Raw genomic sequence first — 18029 nt, 5'->3', positions numbered from 1 at the left:
ACCCATAAAGTATAAATGAAAAACATTATCATTAGTACTCGTATTTCGCCAAGCAAGAATACAGATTAGCGCATCATGTTTTCCAGGAATTCGAAGTTCACTGCCAGCCTTGGGAGTGCTACTGTCGGTCTCGGTTTCATAGCACCGGGAATCCCGCACAGCAGTTCTGTGCAAGGCTCTGGCAGATGTGGTTGCTCGCTGCCCTGCTCCAACCGCTTCTGGAGTGTCAACTGTGTATCGGCTCTGTTACTACAATGCACGGTAAGGATGACCAGGAGTGTGCCCTGTAACAAGATGCGACGCTGAAGTCGCAGCCGACCCTGCCAGCGCTCTGGAAGCCGCCACTGCCATAACCTACTGTGCTGTCATTGCGTTTCAGGACGAATACAAATTTGTTTAATTGAGCGTGAGTTCTTACCACTGATTGACGGTTACGTGCAGAGTTATGCTACACTTCTCAGTGTATTGACAGTTTTTGATGTACACTCTATGGGGAAAAAACCTACCACGGAGGAATTATCCGAATGAGACGGAAATGTAAGTTAATGGGGGTGGATAGGGACCAGATGTAGGAAGTAAGTGTGACCTATTCTTGAGGACTACTCGAATGTTGGGATCCGTACCAGGTCGAATTAAAGAAAGAATCGAAGCAATTCAGAGACAGGTTGCTAGATTCGTTATCAGTAGGTTCAGCCAATATGCAAGTGTCACGCAGATGCTCCGGGAACTCGAATGGGAATACCTGGTGGGAAGGCGAAGTTCTTTTCGAGGAACACTACTGAGAAAATTTAGAGAACTGGCATTCGAAGCTGACTGCAGAATGATTCTACGTCGACCAACATACATGTCACGTAAGGGCCACGAACAAATGTAAATGTGGTGTACACATGCAGACAAAAAGAGATTACAATTTTAGTAGAGAGAAAGTGCTTCAGGAATTGAGCAAGTCAATAATGCGTTGATCCATCTCTGGCCGTTATGCAAGCAGTTATTCGGCTTGGCATTGATTGACGAAGTCATTGGATGTCCTACTCAAGGGTATCGTGCCAAATTATGTCCTAACGGGCAGTTAAATCGTCAAAATCCCCAGATGGTTGGAGGGCTCTGCCCCCGATGATCCGAACATTGTCAGTTGGGGAGACATTTGGTAATCTTGCTGGCCGAGACATGGTTTGACAACCACAAAGACAAGTAATAGAAACTCTTGCCATGTGGGGACGGACATTATCTTGCAGAAATGAAGCGGAGCGTAGAATATCTTATACGTACCACTATGCTGTTAGGATGCCGCGGATGACAAGCAAAGGCGTCCTGCTATGAAAAGAAACGGCACCACAGACCATCACTCCTGAATGTGAGGCAGTATGGCGGGTGACATTCAGGCTGGTATCCCAATGCTGTCCAGGCCGTCTCTAGACACATCTTTGCTGGTCATCAGGGATCATTCGAAGCGGGACTCACCACTGAAGACAATTCTACTCCAGCCAGTGAGATTCCAGGCCGAAGACGTGTCTGGAGATGCACCGGATAGCGGTGTGATATCAGTCTGAATGTCACCCGCCATACGGACCGACAACCAGAAGTGATGATCTGGGGTGCCTTTTCGTTCCATAGTCGGACACCTTTGATTTTCAATCCCGGCCACCGTACGTCGACGATATTCTAAACCCAGTTATGCTGCCCTTCGTGGAGAGCCATCCTGGGTTTACATTTCAAATGGCTCTGAGCACTATGGGACTTAACATCTGAGGTCTTCAGTCCGCTACAACTTAGAACTACTTAAACCTAACTAACCTAAGGACATCATACACATCCACGCCCGAGGCGGAATTCGAACCTGCAACCCTAGCGGTCGCGAGGTTCCAGACTGAAGCGCCTAGAACCGCTCGGCCTCACCGGCCGGCTGTTTACATTTCAACTAGATAAAGACCGCCCATACAAGGCGAAAGTTTCCACTCCTTATCCTCATGGTTGCCAAAATCTACCTTGATCAGCAAGATCCCCGGATCTCCCCCAGGTGAGAACATTCGCAGCATTATGGGCAGCGCCCTCCAACCATAGCGAGTTTTTGACGATCTAATGTGCCAATTGGACAGAATTTGGCACGGTATCCTTCAGGAAGATGTCCAATAACTCTATCAATCAACGCTAAGCCGAATAACTGCTTGGATAAGGGCGCGACATGGACCAACGCGTAGTTGACTTGCTAAATTTGTGAAATCCTATTTCTGAAGTAAATGATTTCATTTTTCTGAAATTGTTTGTACAAGTACATCACATCTATCGATTTTCGTCCCATTCGGATAATTCCATGGTGGGGTGTCGTTTATTTAGTTTTCATTGTACGTTTAGAATTGTTTTTAACGAAAGACTGTGGTTTGATGTGTCTTAGCGAGTTGCGTTGACCACTGCAAACAACGAAAAAAATTAGGAATTAAGTTTCATATATTACCAAAGAACAATGAGACGAAACAAAAGTACTTGTAAAGGGATCTTTCATATATTATCTAAGAATAATGAGACGAAACAAAGTAGTAAATAGTTGCAAAGGGACGCTTAGTTTTCACTCGCTGATGCCTGAGTGTGCTCGATACGTTTTGCTGATACGGATTATGAAATAGATTTGTATAGTGAACTGCTGAATCATCTTCTAATTGAAACCTTTTGGAACTCTATATCTTCAACCCCAGTGCTGATTTAGAGGATACTGATTTGCCTAATAAGAGCAAAATTTGATCACGAAAACTACCTCACCCCAATCAAATAAAAGCGAGTTCACAGGTAAACATATTACCAACAGCTGATGTAGAAACTAATATTAGAGAAAACATTAACTATGAAAACAAACAATAATGTAAATGCCACATAGCACCTTTTCCCAAAAATTGGAAATAATGGAAAAATAAATGATAGAATACAAACTTACACGTTTCTCTCTCTGTATAATTTCGAGTTACTCGAAATCAAATATTTTCTAAATATGATAATCAATTTTTACCGAATGCAACAACAAAAGGCTATGATACGTCAGTGTGCTAGCAGTGTATCTGAAGATAACGCAAAAGTACGACTTTATGTTGTATGTCTTGCGATGTATTATCTTTTGTCAAGAGTTTACTGAAATAGCCTTTTCTAGTAAAATTACCGTAAAAAGAAAACTCAAGCAGGTTTTACTAATTTCAATCTAAAAACCATGAATGAAGTAGCCTGTATAATTTTTAGACAGCAAACAACCTTTTGAATTTTTCCTGAACGAAGTTTTTATAGATAAAAAGTTTTAAATAAATACATATTTATTTTTATTTTTAATTAATAAATAATTTGACACTAATAATACAATATAACATGAAAAATTCTGATTGCTTTCACACTTCATGTGAGTGTAGTGTACCTACAAGCTTCTGGGCGTGTGGTGAAGCCATACTCTAATTAAAATTACTTGATACATGACGTTTCACGCGTTGTAACTGCCTTCCTCCGATCAAAGAGCTTAACGTCACGCCCCTACTATTGCCCGTTGCCAAACTGCCACAATAAATGGTTAAAATGGCTCTGAGCACTATGGGTCATCAGTCCCCTAGAACTTAGAACTACTTAAACCTAACTAACCTAAGGACATCACACACATCCATGCCCGAGGCAGGACTCGAACCTGCGGTTCCAGACTGAAGCGCCTAGAACCGCTCGCCCACACCGGCCGGCACAATAAATGGTTATTTCACTTCTATTCTCTGGTTAGTGCTGTGTATGAAACGTGCATATTTCGCTGTCACCGTTGTGCCATGTGTTGGTTTTGGAATGGCAGTCATATCTATTGACAAGCAAAAGAAAGGGAGTATACTCAGGAATAGGGATGCAAAACCATCAGGAAAGGAAGACGAGATAGTAACTGCGTTTAAAGGACAATCGTGACAACTCGTTTGCAATGTATGGAAATACACTGAAAAGGTAGCGGAGAATGGGTGACGTCTCTTACCTGTGTCCAAAGTAGCTGCACGAAACATAGTCGTGTTTAAGGTTAATGAATCGACCGCATTTCGCATAAATATGTCGATTCGACGACGTATACAATTATTATCATAACGACATTCGTCTACATTAGATATGCTCCCTACAACATTGCGTGAGGCAGAAATTTTTGAAGGCAGAAAAACGTCGTTACGACTAGTTCTGTCAAGTTTCGTTTTTAAATACAAAAATACTTCATGGCATAAAACGATGATGGAAGAGATAGCTGCCTGGCGATGCAGATTTTTGCGTGAAATAAAAGACATATATTTGGAGGACCTTGTTTGAAAGGTTGGAGTGACGATAACGGAGAAGGTATGGCACTCCTCACTGGTAATGGTGGCATCCCGTTAACTATTATAGCTTTATTCCCGGCGGTCAGCTGATTTTCATGTCTAAGAAAACGTATGAGTATCACGAGAAAAGTGAATAATGAAACATTTTTAAATTAGTTCGAAAATAAGTTGTTACCAAGGGAGTCCGCCCCTGGTAGCTGAGTGGTTAGCGCGACGGAATGTCATACCTAATGGCCCGGGTTCGATTCCCGGCTGGGTCGGAGATTTTCTCTGCTCAGGGACTGGGTGTTGTCTTTATCATCATCATTTCATCCCCACCAACAGGAAATCGCCGAAGTGCCGTGAACTCGAAAGACTTGCTCCTGGCGAACGGTCTACCCGACGGGAGGCCATAGTCACATGGCATTTCCATTGCCAAGAATAAAAGATCCATTAGTAATTATTCCCCACCACTCCATATTATTCAGTTTTAAAGTATGGGACTCCAGCCCTGCCCTCTCGAAAGCAAGGCGCTATTTAGTGGATACGATAGCACAGAGTTTCTGTGAATGATACACTGAAGAAAGTAGTATTGTTAGAACTCGCTGTTAGAACTCGTGTCACTTCACAAGCCATAGTTCCTAACGAACGTTATCGACGAGGTAGCTAATAAATACGGACGTAAGATTACCAACTCATAGCAGCCACTTCAACCTAGCTGAACTTATTTGAGCGCCATTTGAAGGATATGTCGCTCGCGAAATTAAAAAGTTTCCTGTGAGTGAAGCTGAGAAACTGACTATTCAGAGCCTGGAAAATGTCACCGAAATGAGCTGGTGGGCTATTGTGTTGCATACGTAGCAGAAACTGACAAATCGTGAAATAATGTAGGTCTTCTCAAGCCAATGTGAGGACACTTACAAGTAACCGATGAGAGCAAGAAATTACAGTTTGCCTTTAGTGCTGATTTCTGCCTTGAGTTTTGCTCGTAGAGGTTAGCTTTACTCACTGTGAACAAAGCGAGTGTGATGAATAGCTCTGCCGCAAGTTGTTGACTGCCGTTTTCTCGGATACGTTGCACGTCACGAGGTTGTGGTTCGGTTAGCAGTTCTGTCATTAGTCACATAAAATCAGCTGCCGACAAAGCCTCTCGCGTCCCCGTCATGCCTCACCGCGGCTGCTGCCAGCACTATTACGCGTTACAAGTCTGTGTAGGAGCTTCAAACGTTCAATAATATGGTCATTACGTCGATATATTGACCACATGAGGACGTGTATTGACGTATTGTCAATACTTAAGAGCAGAACTGATGACACCAAAAATGTTAACATCATTGACAATACGTACACAGCGCGTGAGGTCGACCATTGAGGGTTTAACTGTATTCGCCATTCAAATGTTGGCAGAGTTTCATGATCCGGCTGCACAGCGATAGTGTGCCCTGTTCAAATTTTCAGTCCGTCTTTGATTTATTTCTTCAAGCAGTCTTTCAACATAAAAAGGTTTTAACAGGACTATGCGGTAGTAGTTGTACTTACAACTTTACGGTTGTCAGTGGAGCATTCACTATGGCATGACTATGGAAACATAGTTGGCCTCGCTATATATAGGGTGTAACCGGTATAAGTGCAGATATTTCTGTTGGTGTCTGAGGACGAAGTACTGAACAACAGTACGTAAGTATTTATGTCATTTGCAGACTAATAATTTTAGCTATTAAACTTTTCGCTATTTCTTACTAATCCATACTACTTGTCACGTCTTTGATGCGTTGCCCAGTGTCAACGGAAAGCCTCGATTTGTTGCCTGTTACAAATAAAGTAATTTTAGAAGTGGAATTTCATGTATCCATCCAATGCTACTCAGTCGCTGCTGGAGTAATGGCTATTCTACGTGTTTTACTTTTCCTGTTGATACATACCGATAAACCGAATATCACACTAGATTAATCTGTGACTTCTCTATCAAAAGGGTACGTGAAATTCCACTTTAAAAATAATGTGGTTTGTGAGAGGGAACGAACTGACACCTTCCATCGACAATGGGCGTTGCATGAAAGATGTGACTAGCAGTATTTTTGTAATCCGACTCCACTTACACACTGAAATTTCTGAATTGCAAATATCTCTCAAAACATAAGTGGAAATGACATGACGACTCTGAGGAGGACACCCCATTATAATTTATCTCAATTTGAGGACAGAAATGTTAAAACTATAGATCTAATCAAATGACTTTGATTTATCGCAATTTGAGGACAGTAATGTTAAAACTATAGATCTAATCAAATGACTTTGATTTATCGCAATTTGAGGACAGTAATGTTAAAAATATAGATCTAAACAAATGACTTTGATTTATCGCAATTTGAGGACAGTAATGTTAAAACTATAGATCTAAACAAATGACTTTGATTTATCGCAATTTGAGGACAGTAATGTTAAAACTATAGATCTAAACAAATGACTTTGATTTATCGCAATTTGAGAACAATAATGTTAAAAGTATAGATCTAAACAAGTGACTTTGGTTATGCTACACCTACATATAAACTCCGCAAGCCACCTTACTGCTTGTAGCGGTTGGTACTTGCGCTATTTCTGACGTTCAGCTCCCTCGCCCCCCCCCCCCCCCCCCCGTTTCACGTTTATTCTCATTTGCCAACGGTGTGCGTAAAGAACGGCTGTGGGTGAGCCTCCTTATGGGCTCTAATTTATCCGACTTGCCCTTTGTGGCCATATCGCGTGATACATGCGGTAGGAAATAAAATGTAGCCCGACTCCTCTCAGAACGTACCATCGCGAGATTTTAACAGCAAAACTACTCGCAAAGTACAACGCCTTGGCCTGTAGCGTCTTCTACTGCATTTTAAAACTGCCAGTGTCTCCGTAAGGGATCCAGCACGAAGCCGCAAAAATCTTCGATAATTCGCCAAGTTACATAAAATGTCTGACATGTAGGTAAGTACGTTTTAAAAGTAGCTTGAAATCGTTTGTTCTGCACAGTTCCTTCTCTTACACTGGTGGCAGGCGTAGTATATTGCCAAAGATCTGAACTTCTTTATTAAATTTTTGTTTCACTTATAACATTAGTAGTCACAAATAATAATATGCTCATTTTCAATTTACGTCTACAAGCTGTTTAGAAATCTGTAAATAGCCCTGGTTACAAAGACCAGTAGACGGAAACCAGTTACATAAACATAGCCAATACGCTGTCTCGACGTCACTCACTTCGATAGAAATTGTGTGAATAATCTATGAAGCATTTAATCAACTAACAAAATAAATAAAGAACACAATTAGTATGGCTAAGGGGTTTCTGGATAACTCTGTTCACATTTGTGGCATCACGTGAACTGTATCACTGACTTTGACCTAGTTCGTTGACCCTGAGATAAGGTAACTGACCTTTCAAAGATGTTATAAGACACGCCATTTTTTTATGACGTCACAATCATGTCATTACAAGCCGCACCCCTTCTTGATTTTGTCATCAATAAACAAAGGCGGGAAATTTGAAAATTGGTTGGAAACACACACACACACACACACACACACACACACACACACACACACACAGTCCAAAGATATAGATTATTTCTGTGAAAGTTAAACACACTCAGTCAAAGACATTTATGTAAGATACAGTATTTATCTCTGAACTACATAAGCACACACATACATATGCTATGTTTAAGAGTATCTTCTCTAGTAGTTTTTGCAGTGTCAAAAATACATAAGCATCCAAAATTCTACCTCATCAACAAATTTTCTCTCTTTGTGTTTTATAGCCAATAGTCACTTGAATCTTGCGTCAATATTATAATGTATTACAGAGGGTATGGAAGGAAAAAGCACACAAGTTCTCTTTCACAATATCCCATTTCGCGATTGAGTTTTTCACTTTATTATTTTCAGCAGCCATGGATCTAAACTTAAAGCAGTAATCGATGCTTCTTGGTGTTTCTCTTCAATAGATAATATTTCATTATCGAGTGATTTATCACCTATCGCTTTCATAGCTAGCATGAAAACTGATTATTCTATCGGTTCATTTGGTTTATGCTGTCAGTATCAGCTGGCGACTTGTTTGACAGTGTCTGATAGTCATGAACCTCATATTCCTCTTAGTAATTATCTTCGTCTTCTTCTTTTTCTTCATCATCTTCCTCACTATAAGCAACCTTCTATTCTCCAATTTCTGCACCTTCTGCTTTCATAAATTCATTGGCTTTAACATCCTCATTTTGCTCTGTCCTCTTCTTCTTCTTTTTCTTTCGGATTTGCTGTCCTAATCTCTGAGAAAAGGGTTTGACTGAAAGTCGAAGTAATTGCTTCTTAAACTGTATCTTCTGACAAAACCTGGCTGGTTATTTTGTGTCCAGCATTAGGCACAGCTGGATTAGGGCCTAAAATTGTGTTGTCTCCCATGCTGATATAAAAATGGTTCAAGTGGCTCTGAGCACTATGGGACTCAACTGCTGTGGTCATTAGTCCCCTAGAACTTAGAACTACTTAAATCTAACTAACCAAAGGACATCACACACATCCACGCCCGAGGCAGAATTCGAACCTGCGACCGTAGCAGTCGCACGGTTCCGGACTGCGCGCCCAGAACCGCGAGACCACGGCGGCCGGCATGCTTATATATATGACATCATTTGCCAGTAATGATCCACCAGTTTTATCTAATGCAACCTTAATAACATGCATAGATTTGTTACCTCTGTCGGCATTCACTTGTTTGTAGGGAGATATTTTTGCTTATGAGCACTGGTAAGCATGAGAAATTACCATATTTTATGAGAGGTGTTGTGTACCTCATTCCAGAAGGTTTAATTTCAAACGAAAGAAAATATAATCCTATTGTCAGATATTTTACATTGTGAATTATTAAATCATTTCCACTGATAACTACTGGTGAATTAGCAGTCATCCATACTCTTGATATCGGTTCTATCTGATGCCTATACGTTATCACACATAGTCTCTTTCGGTTCAACAAAAAATGTTTATTTCTGTGTCTGACATAATTTTCTTCACCTACATCATCATCATCATCATCATCATCATCATCACCACCACCACCACCACCACAACCACCAGTACCACTATGTTCCACACAGTATTCATATTCTTCTCCACCGCCTGTTTTCATTAACACATTGTTTTCTTTGGCTTCATCCTAGTCTTCTCCTTTCGAAATTGCTGCTCCAATTTCTGCAGTGGTCGAGAAAAGGATTTAAATACACTTTACAGTATAGAGTCGGCTTCAACTTTTCTTTTTTGCAGCACTGCCAGTTCCCTGCGGATATTTTGAAGAGATTTCACCACTCAAGTTTTAGGACTAATCTTTCGTCCAGCGGAATTGGAAAACTTGTTTACAAGCGCACAGTGCTCAGTTACAACTGAATCAATTGTAAGCAAAAGTCTAAATTTATACCAATTTTCACTGCATTAAATGTTAAGCAAGGTGTCAGACATTAAGCGTTAGGTGTCAGACATTAGGCATTACGTGTTGGGCGTTAGGCGTTAGGCATTAAGCACATCCCTCAGCCCTTGATTTGGATGTAGAGGTCGTGGCATCATCTCCTGGTGAAGGCATTTTTGTATCATGTCATCAATGACCTTGAACTCTCAAAGATTTGTTTGATGTATTGAAAGACATACGTTTATTCGAGTACATCTTAATTAGAGTAGATCTCTTCGATTTGGTACGGTACTTTACCACTCGAATACGTCATTTTTACCGTATTATACTCGGACCAATGCCTATGGGGAGTGATATATGGGGTATGTGTTTTATTTTATCATAACTTCCATTTCATGAACGCTCCCTGCCCTGCATGAAATCCACTCTGTTAGTTTAGCTGTACTCTAAGGCGAATTTTCTGATCTTTCGTAACTTAGAAGAGAAGGGCTGAAAAATTGCAATGCACAGGACAATAGAAGGAGGGAGGATCGAATGACAAGTAGAGAAATCATGGCAGAACACTCCAGCCCTCTTTGTCTCTGCGCATGTCACTTGGAGTGCGTAGATGGAACGATCTTTCTATCTGAATCCTTGGGTGAGTTTTCCCACTGGCTGTAGAAAGTTCGTGCTAGAAGCTTCGATATCTTTCCAGAATATCTTTAAGTTGAAATATCGAAAAAGAGAACTGTGGGGGGAGCTTATGACATTAGCCGACTGGACCGTTGTGTTGCGCCTGGAAGCCAGGTTTGTGATCGATCAAAGTGTGCGCCAAAAGGTACGTCCTCTCAGGACTGTTGAGGAGTGGACGGTAGGTAGTGGGAGACAGGACGAGTTGCAGTGTGGATGCATTGGAGATGATGCTGGCACGGGGACACACCGAGCAGCTGTACCATGAGGCAGTGATGGCGAGACACAAAGCAACTGCTTGCTGGCGTACTGTTAGTCAGTTCGTTATCAGAGCGTGTTAGTAGTCACAGTTCTGTATACCAGGCTCTTTACGAATTGCTGAAATCCTTACCACGTGTGTCATAAGCTATATTTTTTACATCCCCCGTTTTAGTTTGACTAGTGTATTCATTCTCTTGCTTCAATAACTGTAACAAACATCAATTTATATCTCGCTCTTCTCTTATACTGCTAAAATTGGTTAAAAAATTGGAAGTTTATCAGCACCGCGAATGCCTGTGAATGAGTAATAGCAACTTTCTCTCGTGTTCTTCGTCCTCAGCAATGCTTATCTCTGTCGCGGTATGTTGTATTGCGCACAAGCTTTCCCTTGTTCTCATAGAAGCACCACCCATGCTGATCGCTTTGTCAACTAAGTTATTATCAAGTCTTCATTCCATAATTAAAAGTTCGTATCATTTCAGTGTCCGCTGTTCGTGGTGTCGCGGTAGCGTTCTCGCTTCCCGAGCACGGGGTCCCGGGTTCGATTTCCGGCGGGGTCAGGGATTTTTGCTGCCTCGAGATGACTGGGTGTTGTTGTGTCGTCTTCATCATGATCATTCATCCCCACTACGGTCGGAGGAAGGCAATGGCAAACCACCTCCACCAGGACCTTGCCTAGTAAGGCGGTGCGGGTCTCCCGCATCGTTCCCCTATGCTCCGTCTCGGAGTATGGGACTTCATCATCATCATCATCATTTCAGTGACAAATTACAGGAACTTCCCGTGGGCCAAGGAGATATTCTTGTTAGTTTCCATGTTGTATAGTTATTTACCTCGATTCCAGTAAAAGAGCCGGTCGGAGTGGACGAGCGGTTCTAGGCGCTACAGTCTGGAACCTCGCGACCGCTACGGTCGCAGGTTCGAATCCTGCCTCGGGCATGGATGTGTGTGATGTCCTTAGGTTAGTTAGGTGTAAGTAGTTCTAAGTTATATGGGACTGATGACCATAGTAGTTAAGTCCCATAATGCTCAGAGCTATTAGAAACATTTTGAACGAGTGAACGAAGCTATGTCATATATAGCGGATATTTAGCAGCATATATTTTGTAATTATTCAGACACTGCCTCACCACCGCCTGTTTTCAGTAAAATAATGATTTTGATGGACAAGTTGATTCGGTGACTAAAAGCAGTCCTCTTAGTCCGGCTGAGGCCAGTTTGTTAATGGAGAACTTTGAACAACGGGAGCGTTGCAGACTGCCAGTGAAAGACCAAACAGATGGTACCGCAATGCCGACGACGCTTTCGTAGTATGGACACGCGGTCCAGAGAAACAGGGTGCCTTACTGATACATCTCAAAAGTACCAATCCGAAAATACAATTTACTACGGAGACGGAGGATAATGCCCAACTGAATTTTTTGCATGTTCTGCTATCGAAGGAGGGGACGGGGCGCTTGGCCATAGGGTATACAGAAAAGTCACCTGCATAAGGATTCTAGCGACCACCCCCGACAAAAAAAGGTGTGATTAAGACCGTGGTAAAAAGAGTGCACTAAATTTGTGAACCGACTTATTTGAAAGATGACCTTGAACATCTAGAGTCAACATTCAACAAGAATGGACATTCTAAGAGGGTGATAAATGGAGTATTTCGCCTTAGGGAAGGAATCAGGATCGACAAGGAACGACTGCCACACAAAGAAAAAGTTTTCCTTTCGTTCATGAGTACGATTACAGATCGCATCGAGAAAGTGTTGAGCAATTACGGTTTGGAAATTACCTTCACACCCACCAGGAAGATAAAATAATGCTCAAGATCAGCAAAAGGTATATGAAATCCTTTGGCTACACTGAGTGTATATAAAATTTCTTGTAGTTGTGGGCTGGTTTATAATGGTACCACAAAAATAAGTGTTAACACCTATCTGATTGAACACAAGTGATACTGCCGCCTGGGACATACGGATAAATCGACCGTAGCGGAACATCTTCAACAAGAGGGTGCTCATGAAATAAAATTCACTGAGACTAATGTCATATAGAAAACGCCGCATTATTATGCGCGTATGTATAGCGAGGCTATTGAGATTTATAAACATGTAATATTTTTTACACGAAATTTGAATAAAATTTGACTGTCAATGTTGCAACATAAAATGACGATCGATTACTTTCAGTCAAGAATTTTGGCACTACCAGAGATAATCTCTTAGCTGATGTCATGTGATGAACTGTGGCGCCCTCTGCATTGTGAGTTTCGGTTGTGGTTCGTCATTTTACCTGTGAAGATGTCTCCTGCAGCCGAAGAATATAAAGTAGGAGAAAGTTTTATATTACATCGACCACGGGCTATTAGCCGGGAAGTTTTAAGTGAAATTAGCAGTCTGTTCATTGCTAAGGTAACATAGACGTAATGGTACCTTATAAAAGAACAAGCCGTTGTTTACTAGTACAGTGAGACAGTTGGGCTTAATCTCATTTAAATAGTCTGTACCATTATAGATAACACCTACTCATGTGTGCATTGATAAGCATATCTTTTTGTGAATTAATCGATATATTTTTGTCTCTTATACTTATTATTAGAGCAACAGTTGTTTATTTCTGATTTTTCTGCACATTACAGCAACCAATAAATTAGCAAAATATGTGTCCCTAAGGACACTTTTTGGGTGGTGAATAAACAAATATTATTCACATTTTCAGCGCACTGTGTAAATATGGACTGACCAGTGCAGTCCATTTTGCACTTTCGGTGCCACTTACAACTAAAATATCTTAATATTTAAAATACCTTTTATATCTGTGACAACATTTACGTGTCATACTTTGTATTTCTTGCAAGTATTAATTGTTTCTGATATCCCTTATTTCAGATTTTTTTGTTATTTGTCCGCTATTACTTTGAATGTAAGTAAATGTAGTGTCCAATGGCTTCACACAGCCTTTAAAAGCAGTATGACATCACTCTTATCATTTTGTTGCTCCCTGTCGACTAAGATTTATGTATGATCCAAAGTTATTTGCACACTTGAAGCATTTACATACACAAAATTGCTAAATTTTTGCATTACTTCAACAAACTGTACATTTTATGTTTCTTTGTGCTGGTAAACAGTGGCTTGGTCTTTTAAACGATAACATTACATCTATTTAACCTTAGCTGTTTCCATAAAGCTAATTGAATATGTAAACACACATAAAAAGGTCATTGTTAAAATGTAGCTTCAGGTAATCATGCGAGGTACATGATGGATGGCGCTGCTTACCGATTCTCCTATCGTTACCAGTTGGCGTCCTTTCTACCCACTGGGTTCTGCAACATCTTTGACTTATAGTGGAACTCATGTTGTTTTCGTAGTTGCCATCTGGCGTCATACCAACCACCTTTTCTACTCTTATACTTACCTTAAGTCCCCATTGACGGCAGCTTATGTTGAACACAGCTAATATCATTGGATAATGAGCTCTTACTTGTTTTTAACTTTTTGTGATGCATATCTTTAACATAATACTTAATTACTTCCGTAGCTATTCTGCCGACAGGGAGGGCACCCGGCTACCCTCTGACAGTAACCATCCATAATAACAAGGCCGACCCCGCGTTGAAGTGGGACAAAGGCCCTAAGAAAATGATGATGACCTCCGTAGCTGTTCATTCTATGACCCCATCTTTTTAATTATATGTTCCGTAAGTGGATTCCATGCAATGTAGTCATGCTTCACTACCATTGGCTACTAGTGATGTTATGCCGAGGCGGTGGTTGTAGCTGTCGCTATTAAACTACCAGCGACTGAGCCTTATTCAGCAATGTTATTCACGCCTCCGTAGTGGACTGATCCATGTCACATTGTTCAGAATACAGTAAGGTTGTCGCTATCTTCAACTTGGACAGCAGCGAATGAGAGGGAACATATTTTGTCATCTTCGGCAGACATTTCTCCCTGGCTACATTTACTTTTCCCAGCGCGAGACTTGCAGACGTGATTCCCTGGTACAGTCTACGCTCCGTGCTAACGTGTCGGAACTAGCTGGGAATGTTGCACTAGCTTAGATTAGATTAGTTTTTCGTTGCATAGATCCGTGCTGAGGGTATCCTCGTCGATGTGGAACATGTCAGATTTTTTTTTTAAGCTGGAATAACAATACTAATAGTATGAATATATACAACACATCATTTGTTTCTATCAAAACATTTGTCAATGGAGTAGAAGAAGTTGGCCACTAACAAGTCTTTCAGGCTCCTTTTAAACTGATCTTTATTTGTCACTAAATTTTTTATTTTTGCTGCGAAATTATTGAAGATGAGTGTTCCTGAGTAGTGGACCCCTTTTTGAACTATAGTAAGTGCTTTAAGTCCTTGTGCAGATCATTTTTATTCCTGGTATTGTATGTATAAACTGAGCTGTTTCTTGGAAAAAGAGATATATTATTTAGGACAAATTTCATTAAGGAGTAAATATACTGAGAGGCAGTAGTTAGTACACCCAGTTCTTTGAAGAGGTATCTACAGGACGTCCGTGAATTTACTCCGCAAATAATACGTATTACACGCTTTTGGACTCTGAAAACTTTTGTTTGACTTGAAGAGTTACCCCAAAATATTATACCATATGACATTATGGAATGAAAGCAGACAAAGTATGCAAGCTTTTTCATTTTTATGTCGCCTATGTCTGCTAACACTCGAATTGCAAATACAGATTTGTTAAGGCGTTTCTGCAGTTCTGTGGCGTGCTCCTCCCAACTGAATTTATTAGCAAGTTGTAATCCCAGGAATTTAAGACTGTCAACCTCGTCTATCTGCTCTTCTTCATACTTTATGCATATGCTGGGTGGAAACCTCTTACAGGTTCTGAATTGCATATAGTGAGTCTTTTCGAAGTTTAATGTCAGTGAGTTGGCTTTAAGCCATTTATTAATATCCATGAAAATATCATTGGCAGTTCTTTCTAGAACTACACTAGAGATACTATTTATTGCAATACTTGTGTCATCTTCAAAGAAAACGAACTCTGCTTCTGGCAGTGTAACTGATGAGAGATCCCAGAATGAGATTTTCACTCTGCAGCGGAGTGTGCGCTGATATGAAACTTCCTGGCAGATTAAAACTGTGTGCCCGACCGAGACTCGAACTCGGGACCTTTGCCTTTGGCGGGCAAGTGCTCTACCATCTGAGCTACCGAAGCACGACTCACGCCCGGTACTCACAGCTTTACTTCTGCCAGAGATCATTAATGTACACAAGAAAAAGCAATGGCCCTAAGATGGATCCTTGTGGGACACCACATGTAATTTCTTATCATTCTGATGATGACTGATGACTTAATTCACTAGTCCCTTGCAGTGACACCCTTTGTTTCCTGTTAGCGAGGTATGACTTGAACCATTTTGCAGCACTGCTCGTGACACCATAGAATTCTGATTTATTTAAAAGGATGTTGTGGTTCACACAATCGAATGCCTTTGACAAATCACAGAAAATACCTGCTGCTTGTAACTTGTTATTAAATGACTTAAGTACCATTTATTTCACTGTAGGTGTAAATAACCTTCTCGTTATCAGAGCCCTTCAGAAATCCAAACTGTGTTCTTGATAATATGTTATTTGTAGTCAGATGGTTGAGAAACTGCCTGTACATTACTTTTTCTAAAATTTTTGAGAATACTGGCAAAAGTGAAATCAGTCTGTAGTTTGATGGTATCTCATTATCCCCTTTCTTGGATAGAGGCTTAACATATGCACTATGAGTAGCTAACTTACTTCAGAAACAAAGCTCATCGCTCACACCGTATGAGAGTGGGGAATAACAGACAGCCGCGCGTAGGACGGTGTGGCAATGAGCGCCGCAGCGGTACCGCCTGAGTCACGGCGGCCAGCAGACGCCAGAGGTCCGCTTGCCCATGCGGCTCAGACGCGCGCGGCCGCTGGCCCGTGAGGTAGCAGCAGTGCTCAGTAGCCTACATTTCGGCTGCAGGTCGCGAGGCGAGCAGCCAAGCCGCTCTGCAGCGCGCGCTGCACGTTTCCCACGCCCGCTTCAGGTCTCGCAGATCACACCAACACTTCTGTCACGCCTACACTTACATCCACTCATATTATAAAAATGGATATACGTATTTATGTTCCACATCTCCTCATAAACCGCTGGATCGATTTCAACCAGACTTGGTACACATATCACTTAATGTCCGGAAAGAATCGTTGTGGGAACTAGAACCATCTCTACCTGTCAAAGGCGTGGAGGTGCGGGTGAAAAAGCAGATTAGCCTACAACGTGTGAATACTCGTACTTTGGTCAAATGCCGAGCGGGATTAGCAGAGCGGTCTAAGGTGCTGCAATCATGGACTGTGCGGCTGATTCCGGCGGAGGTTCGAGTCCTCCCTCGGGCATGGATGTGTGTGTTTGTCCTTAGAATAATTTAGATTAAGTAGTGTGAAATCTTAGGGGCTGATGACCTTAGCAATTGAGTGCCTTAAGATTTCACATGCATTTGCATTTAGTCAAATGGTTCAAATCGCTCTGAGCACTATGGGACTTAACTTCTGAGGTCATCATACACGTCAGTGCCTGAGGCAGTATTCGAACCTGCGACCGTAGCAGTCGCGGGGTTCCAGACTGTAGCGCTTGGAACCGCTCGGCCCCCTGGCCGGCGTACTTTAGTCGTACAGAAATCAGGGCAATTAGTGACTTCCAAGAAGCTTTACACGTAATTTAAAACCTTCACGAAATTTTATCTCGCTGAAGAAACCCACGAAATGATGAAACAGTTTTCGCTTACTCCATTTTCGCTACTCACGCCTTAAAAATGTCACATTGGGCATGTTGTTTTAATTTATTACGTATTTACTATTGACTGTACTCACGACATGTTTTTCAAACACTATGCACACTTTCCGCTGAATGTACCTGCATAATTACATCATTCTACAGCACATAGTTCAGAAGATACCACGTCACAAACAGTGAAACTGTAGGACAAATTTCGCTACAGACACATGTGAAATATGTCTGCAAATACGTATGGAGTATGAAACTTCCTGGCAGATTAAAACTGTGTGCCCGACCGAGACTCGAACTCGGGACCTTTGCCTTTCGCGGGCAAGTGTTCTACCATCTGAGCTACACAAGTACGGCTCACGCCCCGTCCTCACAGATTTACTTCTAGCAGTATCTCGTGCCCTACCTTCCTAACTTTACAGAAGCTCTCCTGTGAACCTTGCAGAACTAGCACACCTGATATTGCGGAGACATGGCTTAGCCACAGCCTTGTGGGAAGTTTCGGTCCGGCACACAGTTTTAATCTGCCAGGAAGTTTCATATCAGCGCACGCTCCGCTGCAGAGTGAAAATCTCATTCTGGAAACATCCCCCAGGCTG

The sequence above is a fragment of the Schistocerca gregaria genome, chromosome 1 (genome assembly GCF_023897955.1).
Source record: "Schistocerca gregaria isolate iqSchGreg1 chromosome 1, iqSchGreg1.2, whole genome shotgun sequence".
Lineage (NCBI taxonomy): Eukaryota > Metazoa > Arthropoda > Insecta > Orthoptera > Acrididae > Schistocerca > Schistocerca gregaria.
The sequence above is the reverse complement of the archived record's forward strand: the minus strand, read 5'-3'. Positions refer to the sequence as shown.